A 13,695-nucleotide genomic window follows, 5' to 3' on the forward strand; every position below is an offset into this window, starting at 1 on the left:
TCACACATTGGGGCAGCAAGAGTTGAAAGACCTGGCTTTACCAAGAGTAGTTTTTCCAATTTAGGATGAGTCAAGGTGGGGTCACAGTGTAAAATATAGAAAGTAAGAGGAGAGGAATCACTTAGCAGATGCTTCTTAGGCTGGATACTGGTTTAACTCATCCTCGGCTCTGAGAGCATCTTCGGGTCAGGGCATGAATCATACAGAGGTGAGGTATACACAGCCCTGGATGTTAAAGGAGGGGTGTTTTGATGGAAGAGGCCACAGACAGGACTCTGGGAGCTTCTACATTTTCAGAGAAAGGGCAGCACATGTTGGAGGAACAAAGGCCTGCAGAGGTCCTAAGAGGAGGGTTTAAACAGGGACGCTTTCTCTCTTTGTCTAAATCCATCTACCTACCAGTCTATGGGGCTTCCCATGCGGCGCAGTGGTAAAGAATTCACCTGCCAATGCAGGAGACACAAGAGACACGGGTTCAATCTCTGGATTGGAAGATCCCAATAGGAAATAACAACCCAGTTCAGTATTCTTGCCTGGAAAATTCCCTGGACAGAGGAGCTGGCGGGCTACAGTCCACGGGCCCGCAGAGTTGGTCACAACTGAGCAAGTGAGCACCAGTCTAAGACTTCCCGTCCCACTGCTGGTTGCCTCTGGATTCAATTTCTCTCAGGTGCCTTCTGTGGCTTTTTAAGGGTGAACATCAGGAAAGTAATTTTCTTAGGAGAACTTTGAAACTGCCTCCCATACAAGTCCAGCTGAGCTCCCACCAGGAGCTGTGGAAAAGTAATCCTATTTATTAGTAGTAGTATATTGATTTTGCGTGTAAAATGGACCCAGAGGCCTGTGACAATGAGTCCATTTGAAATTATAATTTAAAATACCTAACAGAATAGCCGGGCAGAACTACTACCCCCCGAATGTAAATTATTAGATGCTTAGTGAATTTCTCGTGTGCAGTAAATTGGCAATCAGCAGGTCAAATTTTGTTTTTTAATATCCTAAATTCTTTCATTTTTTTCCTTTTCTTCAACAGTCACAGGTGTAAGGATAGAGGCGTAGTTATTAAATCTCAGGGACCTATATAAAAATAATAATATATAGTTGTGCTTTGTTGTTCACTCGTTTAATCAGTCCACTTTACCGTAACACACAAGGCACTTCATCAAAGAATTCTTTCGCTGCATGACTGCACTCTTAATTTTGTGAAAACTTGCAAGGTTTCCTTCCAGACTGAAAGGTAAATGTATGATTACTTTATTACCTATTTAGCACTGGCTACCTGGCCTTGACTTTAGGTCTGCAGTTATGGCTGATACATCCGTTTCAGTCCCACCTGCCCATTGGGCAGTTCTTTCCAATCACCACCTAGTGTCCCGGGACTATGACCCCCAGGCAGGCCGCGGGGCTGCTCTGGTGGTGACCACATGATGCGGGGAACTGACGCCCTGGCTTTACCTCTGCTGACCTGAGCTTTCCCTTGTTCCTGGGGCTGAAGTTTTAACTCTGCCCACTCTATTAGCCATTCTTCTCCATCTTTCTTTTAAAATATACTTTCACTTTTTTCCTTCCCATCCACGCCCCACCCTGCCACCCCCAATACAACCGCCTCGGCATCCTGGCTTTTTCCATTCTTGACAAATGATCTGTCCACTGTAACTGTAGCTCCGTTGTGCTGATATCTGTTGAAATTAGACCTAGAATCTAAATGCGGCTTCATGGAATGATGGGTGAGAGAGACATTTTTCTCTTCGAACAGCCAGTAATCTACTGCTACTCCAAACCACCTATCTGTTCCTTCCCCACTGTGATAACTGGGGGGTGGGGGGAATGGGGAAAGGGACTTAGAATCAAAAGTTCTGTATAAGGTACTGCATTAACTGGTTTTCCTCCTTAATAAAGCAGCGGGGTGTTGCCCACCATCGCTAACTGCTCCCTCCCCTCAAGCATATTGAATGGACTTCAACCTCATTGCATTTCTTACTCTGTGATAGGAATCGAGAACCTTCCCTGTATTCACACCCATAGCTGCTTCTTACCCTAGTGTGACTTCGTAACCCAAAGATGAAACGTTTCCCTTGTGCTTTAGGGAATGTGCTGCCCAAATGGCGTTTTCCTTTAGAGGTTCAAAATAATAATTGGGTCCCAAAACTACTCCTGCAAAGATAGGTGTGTGACAAATATGACTGTGCTGGAGGCGGGCCAGACTGTGCGGTGATTTCTTGGGAGGCTGCTTAGGAAAGAAGGATGGACCAGGGCCCAGCCGGCAGAGGGGTTTGCCGGGGGGTCAGGCTTCTCGTGGCGACCTGGGGCCTGGTGGGGCTCACGGCCTGGAAGGGCCAGATCAGTTCTTTCACACCTTGGCTCATTTCTGATCTGTCAGGTGTGAGCCATCTTTATGGCCTCCTTCCGCTCAGGTCCCCTGTGACTTTGTCCACTAAGCTACAGGGGTACTTGGGGGCTCAGGGTAGCCGCTCAGCTGCACCCATGCATTGGGTGCTCCACTGGAGGTGACTGGGACCCTAGCAGGGAGGGGAACCACTGAGGGCGGAGTCCTCCCATCAGTCACCACACCCTTTCCCAGCCAGACTTGATGTCTGCTCACTTCTCCTCTTTTCAAGTCCTAAGGGTTAATTATGTTGTTTACTGTTTACATTTGCATTCCTGATGGTGCTCTTTCACAGTGAGTTGGCTCATAGTCTAAGTAGATCTCAGAAGCAGGGTGTGGTTCTTCTGGCCTTTGAGATGGGCACAGTTCAAGTGCAGCAGGCCTAGAGAATGCCACAGTCATTCAGAAATCGCTGAAGATCGCCGCCTGCCCTCGGCCAGGACTTTGGTCCCTGCCATCTAACGACTCACTGAACTGAAATTTAAGTTCCTGCAGCGATTCTGAGAAATACTGAGAAATGTTATTTCTGGCTTGCAGGTGAGGAAACAGAATGAAGGTCAGAGACATTTAGTGACTTGTTTTCCCCCCACGTTGAGGTTAAGAGGTTAGAACTTTGCAGTTACTTAGTTTTAAAATCTCTCAAGCTGTGGGGGCTCAGTAAAGTTACTTCGCTTTTCTAGACCTCAGTTTACTCATCCATAAGGTGGGACAATTCATGGCCTGCATCTCCAGGTTGACGGATAGACAGACGAGAAGGCACATCATAGAAAGTGACCAGGTTAGGTCTTCTAGACGTGGTGAGCAAGTAGGAGAGATGGGACCGAAAACAGCGCTCCACTTCCTCATATAAAGAGAATTGGAGGCGTCTTTAGATAAATAGACCTGTTGCATTTAAATATACTAGCGACCCCATGGACTGCAGCCTACCAGGCTCCTCCGTCCATAGGATTTTCCAGGCAAGAGTACTGGAGTGGGGTGCCATTGCCTTCTCCAATAAATATATTTAGAGCAATTTTGATCATCATGGATTTGGTGCAAATTTTGTTATAACCTTTTCCCCCCTTCTCTCCGTTGTTCTAAGCTGCGCTGCAATGATACTTTAAAAAATTGCCGGGAGCTCAGGACTAGAGAATCAAGACACTAAAGGTTCTCCTAGGCCGGTGATTCTCAACTGGAGCAATTCTGCCCTCCTGGGGAGGGATATTTGACAATGTCTGGGGACATTTTGGGTTGCTATTGGCATCTGGAGGGCAGAGGCCAGGGATGTTAAGCACCCTGAAATGCACAGGGGCAGCCTTCCTTGCAGCACAGGATTATTGTTGAGTTGCTAAGTTGTGTCTGACACTTTTATGACCCCATGGACTGTAGCCCGCCAGGCTTCTGTGTCCGGGGGATTTCCCAGGTAAGAATATTGGGGTGGGTTGCCATTTCCTTCTCCAGGATATCTTCCTGGCCCGAGGACTGAACCCATGTTTCTTGCATCTCCCATCTGGGAAGTCCATTATCAGGCCCCCAATGTCAGCAGTGCTGAGGTTGAGAGGTCGTGCTCTCAGGTAATCCTACATCTATTACAGTCAGACTTTCTTCCGTTATTGCAGAATCATTCAAATCTTTTCAAACAAGGTGTACTCATTTCCTAAGGTATAGTGTTTTCCATGTGAGCTGTCTTCTAAGTCCTGAAAACCTTGGACCATGTCTCGGACTATAAGGGGAGGAGGAGACAGGAGAAGAAATTGTTCAGCTCTTCCTCGAGGTGTGTAAAGCATTCAAATCCAATCAATTTTTCTCAACAACTTTCTTTTTTGTGTGTTTCTTTCCCCCCCAGGGTCATGTAGCCTACATTAATGTTTTTGTAAGCACTAGGTAAACAGTAAGCTATTCAAATAAAATGGGTTCTTAATACATTTTAATCACTCTTTTTTGTACAGGTAGTTTATGGCTTTTTATTCCTGCACATGGATTTCAGGGGAATTTTAATATTTATTCTTAAACTTTTTAATTTCTTTCAAATTGAATGACCATAATTGTTAGAATGAACCATCAGTTCTAATGGGAATCCTGTCTGTTAGAATAGCAGCTTATTTGAACTAGTCATGCTTTGAGCATGTGGTTTATTGAAATTAAAATAGGAAGTTTAAATTAAATCCTAATTTTGATAATTTTCCATTCCAGGATATTAAGGTAGGTAGGATTGCCATATAAAATAAAAGATGCCACCTGATAAAATAAGTACTTTAAGTATGTCCCATGCAATATTTAGAATATACTTATAATAAATTATTTGCTGTTTGTATGAAACTAATTCAGCCGAGTGTTCTGCATTTTTATTTGCTAAATCTGGCAACTCTGGTGCTAGAACTCAAGAGTATTGGAAAATACCAGGAAATACCACTCATGTCTGGCATCTCCCTGCATAACTTCATCTTGGATGCTGTACTTTACAAAACTGTTAAATAATACGTTTCAGACAATTATTTGCCAAAAAGATGGAAATCATTTTCTGAAGGAAATTTAGAAAATTTGTTTTGTGATCCCATTCATCTCTCTTTAAGGGTAGCTTGAATAAACTAGAAGTAATCCCATCTGAAGTTCAGAAGTGCCATATATCTGACCTTAAAACTCAGCTTCAGAGATGAAACTTGGATGGGAGAGAATCCTTTCTATGGTGTGACTTCCAGGGATTACCTGGAATTTAAATGAGGACTTAATAATCTCTAAACTCTTTCTGCTTCTCGTAAAGCGGTAGAATTCCTTTTCGGTGCTGAAGGGCCCGTTACATCAAATGGAACAGGTAGATTGTAAAAGACTTTAGATTGGCTTTGGAAAATAGCACACACAAAAAAGCCAACCAAAATTCTTCTCTGAAAGACGGGATTTTTTGTGGGGCTTCCCTGGTGGTCCAGTGGTTGAGACTTTTCGCCTTCCAACACAGGGGCTGCAGATTGGATCCCTGGTTAGGCAGCTGAGAAGCTAAGGTCGATCTCACATGCCTCGTGGCCAACCAACCAAAAAACGTGAAACAGAAGTAATATTTTAACATTCAATAAAGACTTTAAAAATGGTCCACATTAAAAAAAGAATCTTAAACAATAAAAGAATTCGCAGGAGTCTACTGAAAGCTTGCATGCCCAAGTGAGTCTTCTGTAACCTTCCTCTCAATTATCTGCTGATACCCATATTTACCCTTTGGGAAGAAAGCAGCTGTCATGGATGCCAACATCTTTTACGTCTTTGTGGCCTGGAAATGGGTCCATCGCAGAATGTTGCTGTCTTAAGGAATTTTTTGCCTCTGGAGGAAGAGCCAGCTGTGTCAACTGTCGTCACCTAACTGCACATTCCCTTGGGGCCCATATCTTCTTCCTGTGGTCCACCCTGTTTTCAGCCATCTCCGGTGCCAGCAGAACTGCTTTTTGCTTTCTCCCGAGGAGCTCTCTAGTGCCACACGCACTGCAGCCTACAAGTCAAGGGAGCTAACACCCCTAGAGGCAACCCTCCGCTCCCTGGGATAGGAAGGAAGCCATCAGCTAAATGGCCCTGCCTCCCAGAACAATTTTAGGGGGCATTCTGTTACCCATGGCCGTGAACAGGTCCACAGTCTCCTAAACAATACATCTGCCTCCTGCCCCCTGCTGCCCACTTCTCCCTGGGAGCACTTCCAAATAAACTGTTTGCACCCAAATCCCTGTCTTGGTTTTTGTTTTTGGAAATGTCTAATGTTAAGACACCTGTTGCATTAGTTGCTAGGGCCGTCATAACGAAATAACCACTGACTGGGTGGCTTCAGCAATAAAAATTTATTTTTCAGAGTTCTGGAGGCTGGCAAGTTCAGGATCAAGGTTAGGTTCAGTTCAGGCCAGCAGGGCTGGTTTTTCCTGAGGCCCAGCTCATCTTGGCTTGCAGATGGCCACCCTCTTGCTGCCTCTTCTAATGGACCCTGGGCATGTGGATCCTGGTGTCCCTCTGTGTGTCCAGATCTCTTCTTCTAATAGGGATACCAGTCATTGTGCTAGGGCTCATATTAACAGCCTCTTTTTCTCTTAGTCATCTCTTGAAAGACTCACTCTGAGGTACTAGGGGCTAGCGCTTCAACCTATGAATTCTGAGGCGGATGTTCTTCAGCCCAGAACGCCTGTGAAGAAGAAAAGGTTGATGTAGAAAACGAACCGTTGTGAAAGTTAGTCACTCAGCCATGTCCGACTCCTTGGAACCCCATGGACTGTAGCCTACCAGGATCCTCTGTCCATGAGGTTCTCCAGGCAAGAATACTGGAGTGGGTAGCCATTCTCTTCTCCAGGGGATCTTCCCAACCCAAGGATCAAACCCAGGTCTCTGGAGTTGCAGGCAGATTCTTTACCGTCTGAGCCACCAGAGAAGCCAGCCCCACCATAATTATTTGGTCCCAAGTTTGTGGCTGTTTCCACAAAAATTTTCCATCTTGTCTATCCTAGGACCTTGGAGAGGTAGGTCTAGGAACTTGGAGTGGAAAAAAACTACAGTAGTTGGCTATCTTGCTTTAAGTTTAGCGAGCAGCCTACATTCTGGAGCAGTCATGCCAGGCAAGGCTGCCTCTTAGCCTGAAGGAGCTTAATGTCTTAAAGAAGAAAAAGAGATTATTAGACATACATGAGCAGAAAACTGTTTGAGATAATAACTGACTATATGGTATAGTCCATGAACTTAGAAGTTTAGGGGAGATGGGCTCCTTCAGTGGGTTGAATTTCTTATCCCTGAAAGAATGATCAGATTGTGACAGGTCATGGTTGAATTAGGTGATTTGTGGAACTCCTACCCTGAGATTCCCTGATTGAGAGATCAGTGTGGCCTGGAGCGTGTGAGCTCGTGTGATAGACGAAGGGAAGAAGGGAAGGTTACGGCAGAGATGAACAGAGTCTCTTTTGGGATCTTGGAAGAAGAGATCCTCAGCATCTTCCTACCTTTTTTTTTTTTTTTTTTAAGGTCATATTTACTTTTTTAAGGTCTGTGAGAGGAAATGCTGACAGGTCATGGTGCAGTCAGGTGAGTGGAAGGAAAGGGACCTTTTTATGTGTTTTCTCAAGGGTCCCACAGAACAAAGGAAGATGCTCTAGGTGGTGTTTTGTGGGAGGGAAGGGGGGTCTAGGGAGTAGAGTAGCTTTTTAGAGGGGAAGAAGTTCGGGAGTAAGAAAGGCCCGAGCCAAACTTCTTCCTACCTCACAGCCTTGGTACTTGCTGTTCCCTCTGCCTGGAATGGCCTCGCTCACGTCTTCCCACGTGGCCGTGGTTCCTGGTCGGGACTGACTCAGCCGACACTTCAGAAAGGGCCCTGCACCAGCCAGTCTAAAAATGCCCCTCTCCCACCAGCCACTGTCTCCTCTTCTTGCGTTTTATTTGTGTCACACTAACCTCCCCCTGGACCTGGGCTCTTCACCCAGTGCCTAGAATGTCGCCCGCCACTGACCAGGTGCCTGGTGAATATTTGCTAAATGAAAGAACTCGATTGGGCTCCAGGGCCCCAACCGTCCAGTTGACCAGCTGTCCTCGTGGACTTGGCTTCTGGGTCCCGTGCACCTAGTTGCGAGTCTGTTGCAGTGGATTAAGGATGTTTCTTTTCAGTTGCTGGCAGTGGGTGGGAGGTTGAAGGTCACTAAGAGTTTCCTCAGCATCTTCTTTTTTTTTTTTTTTTTTTTAGGTCATATTTGGTTACTCCAGTTCAAATACTTACTGAGTGCCTGTCTTGTTGCTGTGTGTTGCTGTGCTGTGCTTAGTTGCTCAATTGTGTTGCAGCCCACCAGGCTCCTCTGTTCATGGGATTCTCCAGGCAAGGATGCTAGAGCGGGTTGCCATGCCCTCCTCCAGACTGTGCATTAAACTTACTGTTAAATAGGTCTCAGGAATCACAGAGCAAATAAGACCTCAGGGAGATCACAGGTCAGTGTATGGTCCCTTTTTTTTTTTTTTTTTTTTTGAGTTTGCAGTAACTTTTTTTTTTTCTTTCAACAATTTTATTTGTTTTTGGCTGTGCTGGGTCTTTGTTGCCACGCAGGCTTTTCTCTAGTAGCGGAGAGCAGGGGCTACTCTTTAGTTGAGGTTCACGGGCTTCTCATCGTGGTAGCTTCTCTTGTTGCCGAGCACAGGCTCTAGGGTGCTTGAGCTTCAGTCGTGGGCTCAGTAATTGTGGTTCCTGGGCTCTAGGGCACCAGTTCAGTAATTGTGGCACACCAGCTCAGTGGCTCCGTGGCATATGGGATCTTCCCGGGTCAGGAGTTGAACCATGTCTCCAGCACTGGCAGGTGGATTCTTTACCACTGAGCCACCAGGGAAGGCCCCAGTGTGTATGGTTCTTGATGGGTTCCCAAATAGAATTCTAGATTTTTCTTTCTTTATTTTTACTAGCCTCTAACTGAAATTTGGGGCTTCCCAGATGACTCAGTGATAAAGAATCTGCCTGACAATGCAGGAGATGCAGGTTGCCTCCCTGGGTCGGGAAGATCCCCTGGAGAAGCAAATGGCAACCCACTCCAGTAATCGTGCCTGGGGAGTCCCATGGACAGAGAAGACTGGTGACCTGTGGGGTTGCAAAAGAATGACACATGACTTAGCAAGTAAACTACAGCAGCAATGACTGAAATGTTGCATTTCCTTTCATTATGAATGTAGGCAGTAAATCAGAGCAGTACTGACAGTACCTGTGACTTCATCACCTATAGAAATCACAGATATTTTCATATCATGTTACACTTGTTGGCAGATATCTTCAAATGCTCATCACAGCTTCAAAAAGACAGTGATTTTTGGACCTGCTACTGGATATTTTTATTGAATGCTTAGTGAAACACACAGATTACTGTATCATAAGTGTCTTTTTAATATTTTGAGTAGCTATATCTATCTCAGTACAAGTGTTTCCTTTATGATCCTGTGTATTTTATCTTAGGCATATAAAACCATAAGTCTGAGCAAGAGTACATGGGCTTCCCCAGAAGAAGCCCCTGGCACAAAAGAAGTTAAGAGGCTTAGTGGAATTATGTAAAACAAACAAAACGGGTCATATCACTTTATCTTAAATTAGGATGGTTGGTAATTCCTATCAAAAATGGTCCCCTGCTCTGGGCTTACTGATTCTTCTTGAGTCTTCTTCCGGCCCCCAGGATCTTTTGTAATTTTGAGATGGACCTTGTGTGAAAGATTCTTTTTTTCTTGTAGTTTGATTGGAAGACATACTCACCTTGACAGGACTGTAAGAGGATATTGCAAGCTTTGATGATAGAGCAGAAAAATCTTAGGACAGCTGGTCAAAACAAGCTTGTCCTGCCTTGTGGGAGGGACAGGGCTTTCAAATGATCTTTTGGTTTAAGACCTTAATTAAAAACAGCCTAAATTCACTTGTGGCAAGAATTTATTAAAGGAAAATAACCATGAGTAAGTCTCTGTTGTGGTCTAAAGAAAGGAGTATGCCAGCAAGGGTCAGGAGGCTCGAATCCTGGTGAACTTGGTGCAGAGTACCCAAGAAACCTTGGACTGGTCACTTAACAGTTTGTGAACCATATAATTAGGGAGTGGTTTGGTCACTAAGATCTGGGAGTCTCTGAACCTGAAGACACAATAATCTGTGACATATTTATATATAGTTTAAACTGTGATGTCAAGGTGTTAGAAGAACAGTTTACCAGTGATACATCTCAAGTTTCTCTTCTCATGCGAGAAGCCTCTTAGACCCACAAAAAGCACCTCAATGCATCAGTGGATTCTTCAGTGTTGACAAAAGTGTTCTGCTTGTTCTTTCTCTAGACAATACATAGAGCAATGCAGGTTTCTTCCAAAATGCCCTTTTATTCAGCTCAACCGTCAGACCTTGGAAGCTTCTCTTCTTGGTCTCATTTAGGATCCGAAAGGAGCCAGGTAGCTGAATGTCCTTTCCCTGCCTGGACACCCCATTCACTGCTGCAAACTTTTTAATGCCTCTGGGCATCCTTGGAATGACAGCACTGGGGACCAGACCCGCGCCATACTGAGCAGAGCGAGTGGCTTCTGCCCTCCAAAATCAGCAGAGGCACATGCGCACAATCAGAGCCTGGCGGACGGAGAGGAGGTGGGGAGCCTAGAGAGTGACCAGTTCCAGGTGTACTCCATGGAGAAAGGCCCTGGAGTATGGCGCCAGAGCCAGGACAGTTGGCATCTGCCCCCAGCCCTCAGTACAGCATCGATGTGCTAGTGGGTGTCACCGTGGATGAGTGAGGTCCCACTGGATTATTTCAGAATATTTCATGATGGTTTTTATGTGTTCTTCCCAGCAATTGCTCTTTGAAGTAGTTTACTAGTGGATCCATTTTACAGAGGAAGAACTTGAGACCTAGGTTGGTTATAACTTGCCCAAAGTCATGTAAAAAATTAATAGTGCACCCTGAATATGTGGCGACTTGAATATTGCTTGGACTTTTTGACTTGATAACAAGAGCAGACTTTTTAGCATAGTAAAAGTTTACTAAGTCTGTTTGTTAACTTAAAAAATAAAAATAAAAAAGAGGGAACAATATGTGTTACTAAAATTCATTGCACTGGCTGAATACCATAATTAAAGGGATAACAGGCCCAGGGACAGCAGAACCGGTGGGCTGCCGTCTATGGGGTCATGCAGAGTTGGACACAACTGAAGTGACTTAGCAGCAGCAGAAGTAAGAAGAATGAGCTCCTTTTGTTATTCTAGAATAATAAAAGTGTTGTTAGTCCCTCAGTCATGTCCAGCTCTGCGACCCCATGGACTATAGCCCACAAGGCTCCTCTGTCCATGGAATTCTCCCGGCAAGAATACTAGAATACTGGAGTGGGTTGCCATTCCCTTCTCCAGGGGATCTTCCCAACCCAGGGATCGAGCTCCGGTCTCAGCAATTGTTATTACAGCTCCTTCTTTCCTTGCTTTCTTGTTCCTCCCAACTTCCCCTGGGGAAAAAGAGAACTTTATCAAAACTAAGATCATACACCAAAGAAGTGCCTTTGTGAAAAAGGAATATTTGCGTTTTCTCTTAGAACATTTACAGTAGAATGGAAATTCTAGATTTTCTTCCTCTCTCTGTGCATTAGGAGCTTTCTCTCATTAGCAGCCCTTTCCCCCCTCCCTTAAACAAAAGGACCAGGCAGGAGTAGGGAAGCATGCAGGTAAAGAGATCACAGTGACTGTAATTCAAGCCCTTGAATTCCAGTAAAGTTCTAATATGGACTTATAAAATTGTAGCCATTAAGTCCATTTAGGGAGCGGGGAAATCTTTCATACCTTTTAAAGTATCAAAAATCAACATTCCCAGGTGGGATGTACTACCAAGAAAATGAAGTCTCTTGGTTGGACCTAACTGATACGGAAAGTGAAAGAAACATCAGTCATTGCCAGCTACAGGTGACCGGTCATTTTGAGTAGCGTTTATCAGCCTTTGAAATGGCATCAATTTTAAAGGAACAATTCTTCTCTCTAGGGCAAGACTGTTCTTATTAAGGCTTCTGATAGCCTTGATCTATCAGAAGAGTATAAAAATTGGCTGATGCAAATCCAGTGTGGAAAAGAAACAGCATTCTAATCTACAGAAAACATTAGATGAGTCTCAAAATGTTGGTTCTTCAGTGTTCATATGTTGCTTTACTTAGGTTGGCCAAAAGTTGGCAAAATGCATTTCATAACCCAGTTTCTGTTTTGATCCCTGGGTTGGGAAGATCCCCTGGAGAAGGAAATGGCAACGCACTTCAGTATTCTTGCCTGGAAAACCCCATGGACAGAGGAGCCTGGTGGTCTACAGTCCATGGGGTCCCAAAGAGTCGGACATGACTTAGCAACTGAACAACAGCAACAACATTCTATTTAGTTGGGAAGAATGGAGAGTGATTGACTTGGAGAAGCATCTAATATCCAGAAGGGAAAGAAATTCAACACGGAATTCTGAGTAGGCATGAACAGAAAAAAGTGAAGCCACTCAGTTGTGTAACCAACTTGCTATTGAAAGGACTTTGGAGATTCTGTACTTAGTACTTTTGCTTTACTGCTTAAGAACTGAGTCAGAGAAATCGATTGCCCAGGGTCAGACAAAGCCAGTGGGAATGCTGCTTTTTTCATTACCACTTTCCCTGCACCATCTGTATTCCCCGGCCATGCTTGGTTATAAGATTTATTTAACGACATGTGTTGACCTAGGATTATTTGTGATGGTGAATACCACAGATTTGACTGGGTAATGTGATCCTTTTTATTTGCTTTAAGTTAACTTTAGCCCTTAGCATGGTGTGTTGGAAAGGGCACTAAACTTGGATCCAGAAGACTTGAGTTCAAGTTTCAGCTTCGACCTTAGCTTCTCTTCAACAAATCTCAGAGCCCTGTATTCTTAATCCATAAAATGGGGATAATAATACCCAATTTACCCTCCATAGTGTGAGGATTAGTTGTGAAAAGCTTTGTAAAGTATAAAGTGCTAAATAAGCACGAGGGTATTCATGTTTTCAAATTTCGCTCACCCTAATTTGCATAGTCAATACAAATGCTTTTTCTCTGTTTTTTACTGTAAGTATCTTTTCCCATTAGAATTTCTAGATGCTAGGAATGATAGCATCTCTCCTGATCTGGCCTTTGTCTCAAGGTGTATGCACTCAAAGTAGTACCTCTGGTGCAATTTGTCCGTCCCTCGATCTGTCTTAAATTTTTGTTTCATTTGATGTGAAGCAAATGTTCAAACTTATATTGTGAAAATCCTGGCTTGCTCTCCACTGGGGAAGTGGAGAACTGAGTATGGTTTGTGATAAGAGCATCACTTTAAAACAGCCCACCTAGGCAACACAGATTGTAGGGAGATCTGGTAATCGCATTCTTTTGTTCTATGAATATAACCGATCTGGGCAATTTGGGCACCAGAGTGAATTTTTAGGCATGAGTTATCTGGTTAAGTTAGCCAGATAATTGCCAGCTGTCTCCTCTGCTCTCTGTTCTGTAGACCCCAGCCTGAGCAATTGTCTTGTTTACTCATGCAAGCAAGTTGCTGGTTTCCATTTTCAGACAAAACCAAACTACATATTAGAATGGTATTTTAATTGAGCTATTTTTGCCACTGATTCAAAGGTCCCCCGTCTCTTGCCAAAGGAGTTGCCAAATGAGAACCCATGAATTTAGTTGATTTGGGGGGTTCCCTTGTTGGCTCTGGGAAAGACACACACAATAAAAGATTTGGAAGTTGATGGTCTGAGATTTTGTGAAATATTCAAAACTTATCTCACATTCTGACCAAATATTTTTCTACTAATTTTCCTAACTAAATGGAAACTCCAGCTGTATAAATAATGATTTTTGTTTGAAAATATTT

The 13,695-nt window shown here is 44.1% G+C and overlaps 1 protein-coding gene and 1 long non-coding RNA gene across 3 annotated transcripts in view; both read left to right on the forward strand.

The window, feature by feature from the left end:
* Positions 1-13,695, forward strand: part of E2F3 (E2F transcription factor 3) — an 83,457-nt gene that overhangs the window by 20,275 nt on the left and 49,487 nt on the right. The window lies entirely within an intron of this gene.
* Positions 3,813-6,051, forward strand: LOC102169347. The gene is made up of 3 exons (XR_001917131.1): positions 3,813-3,939; positions 4,028-4,139; positions 5,319-6,051. It is a non-coding gene; the product is annotated as an uncharacterized LOC102169347 (long non-coding RNA).

Source organism: Capra hircus, chromosome 23 (genome assembly GCF_001704415.2).
Source record: "Capra hircus breed San Clemente chromosome 23, ASM170441v1, whole genome shotgun sequence".
NCBI classification, from domain to species: domain Eukaryota; kingdom Metazoa; phylum Chordata; class Mammalia; order Artiodactyla; family Bovidae; genus Capra; species Capra hircus.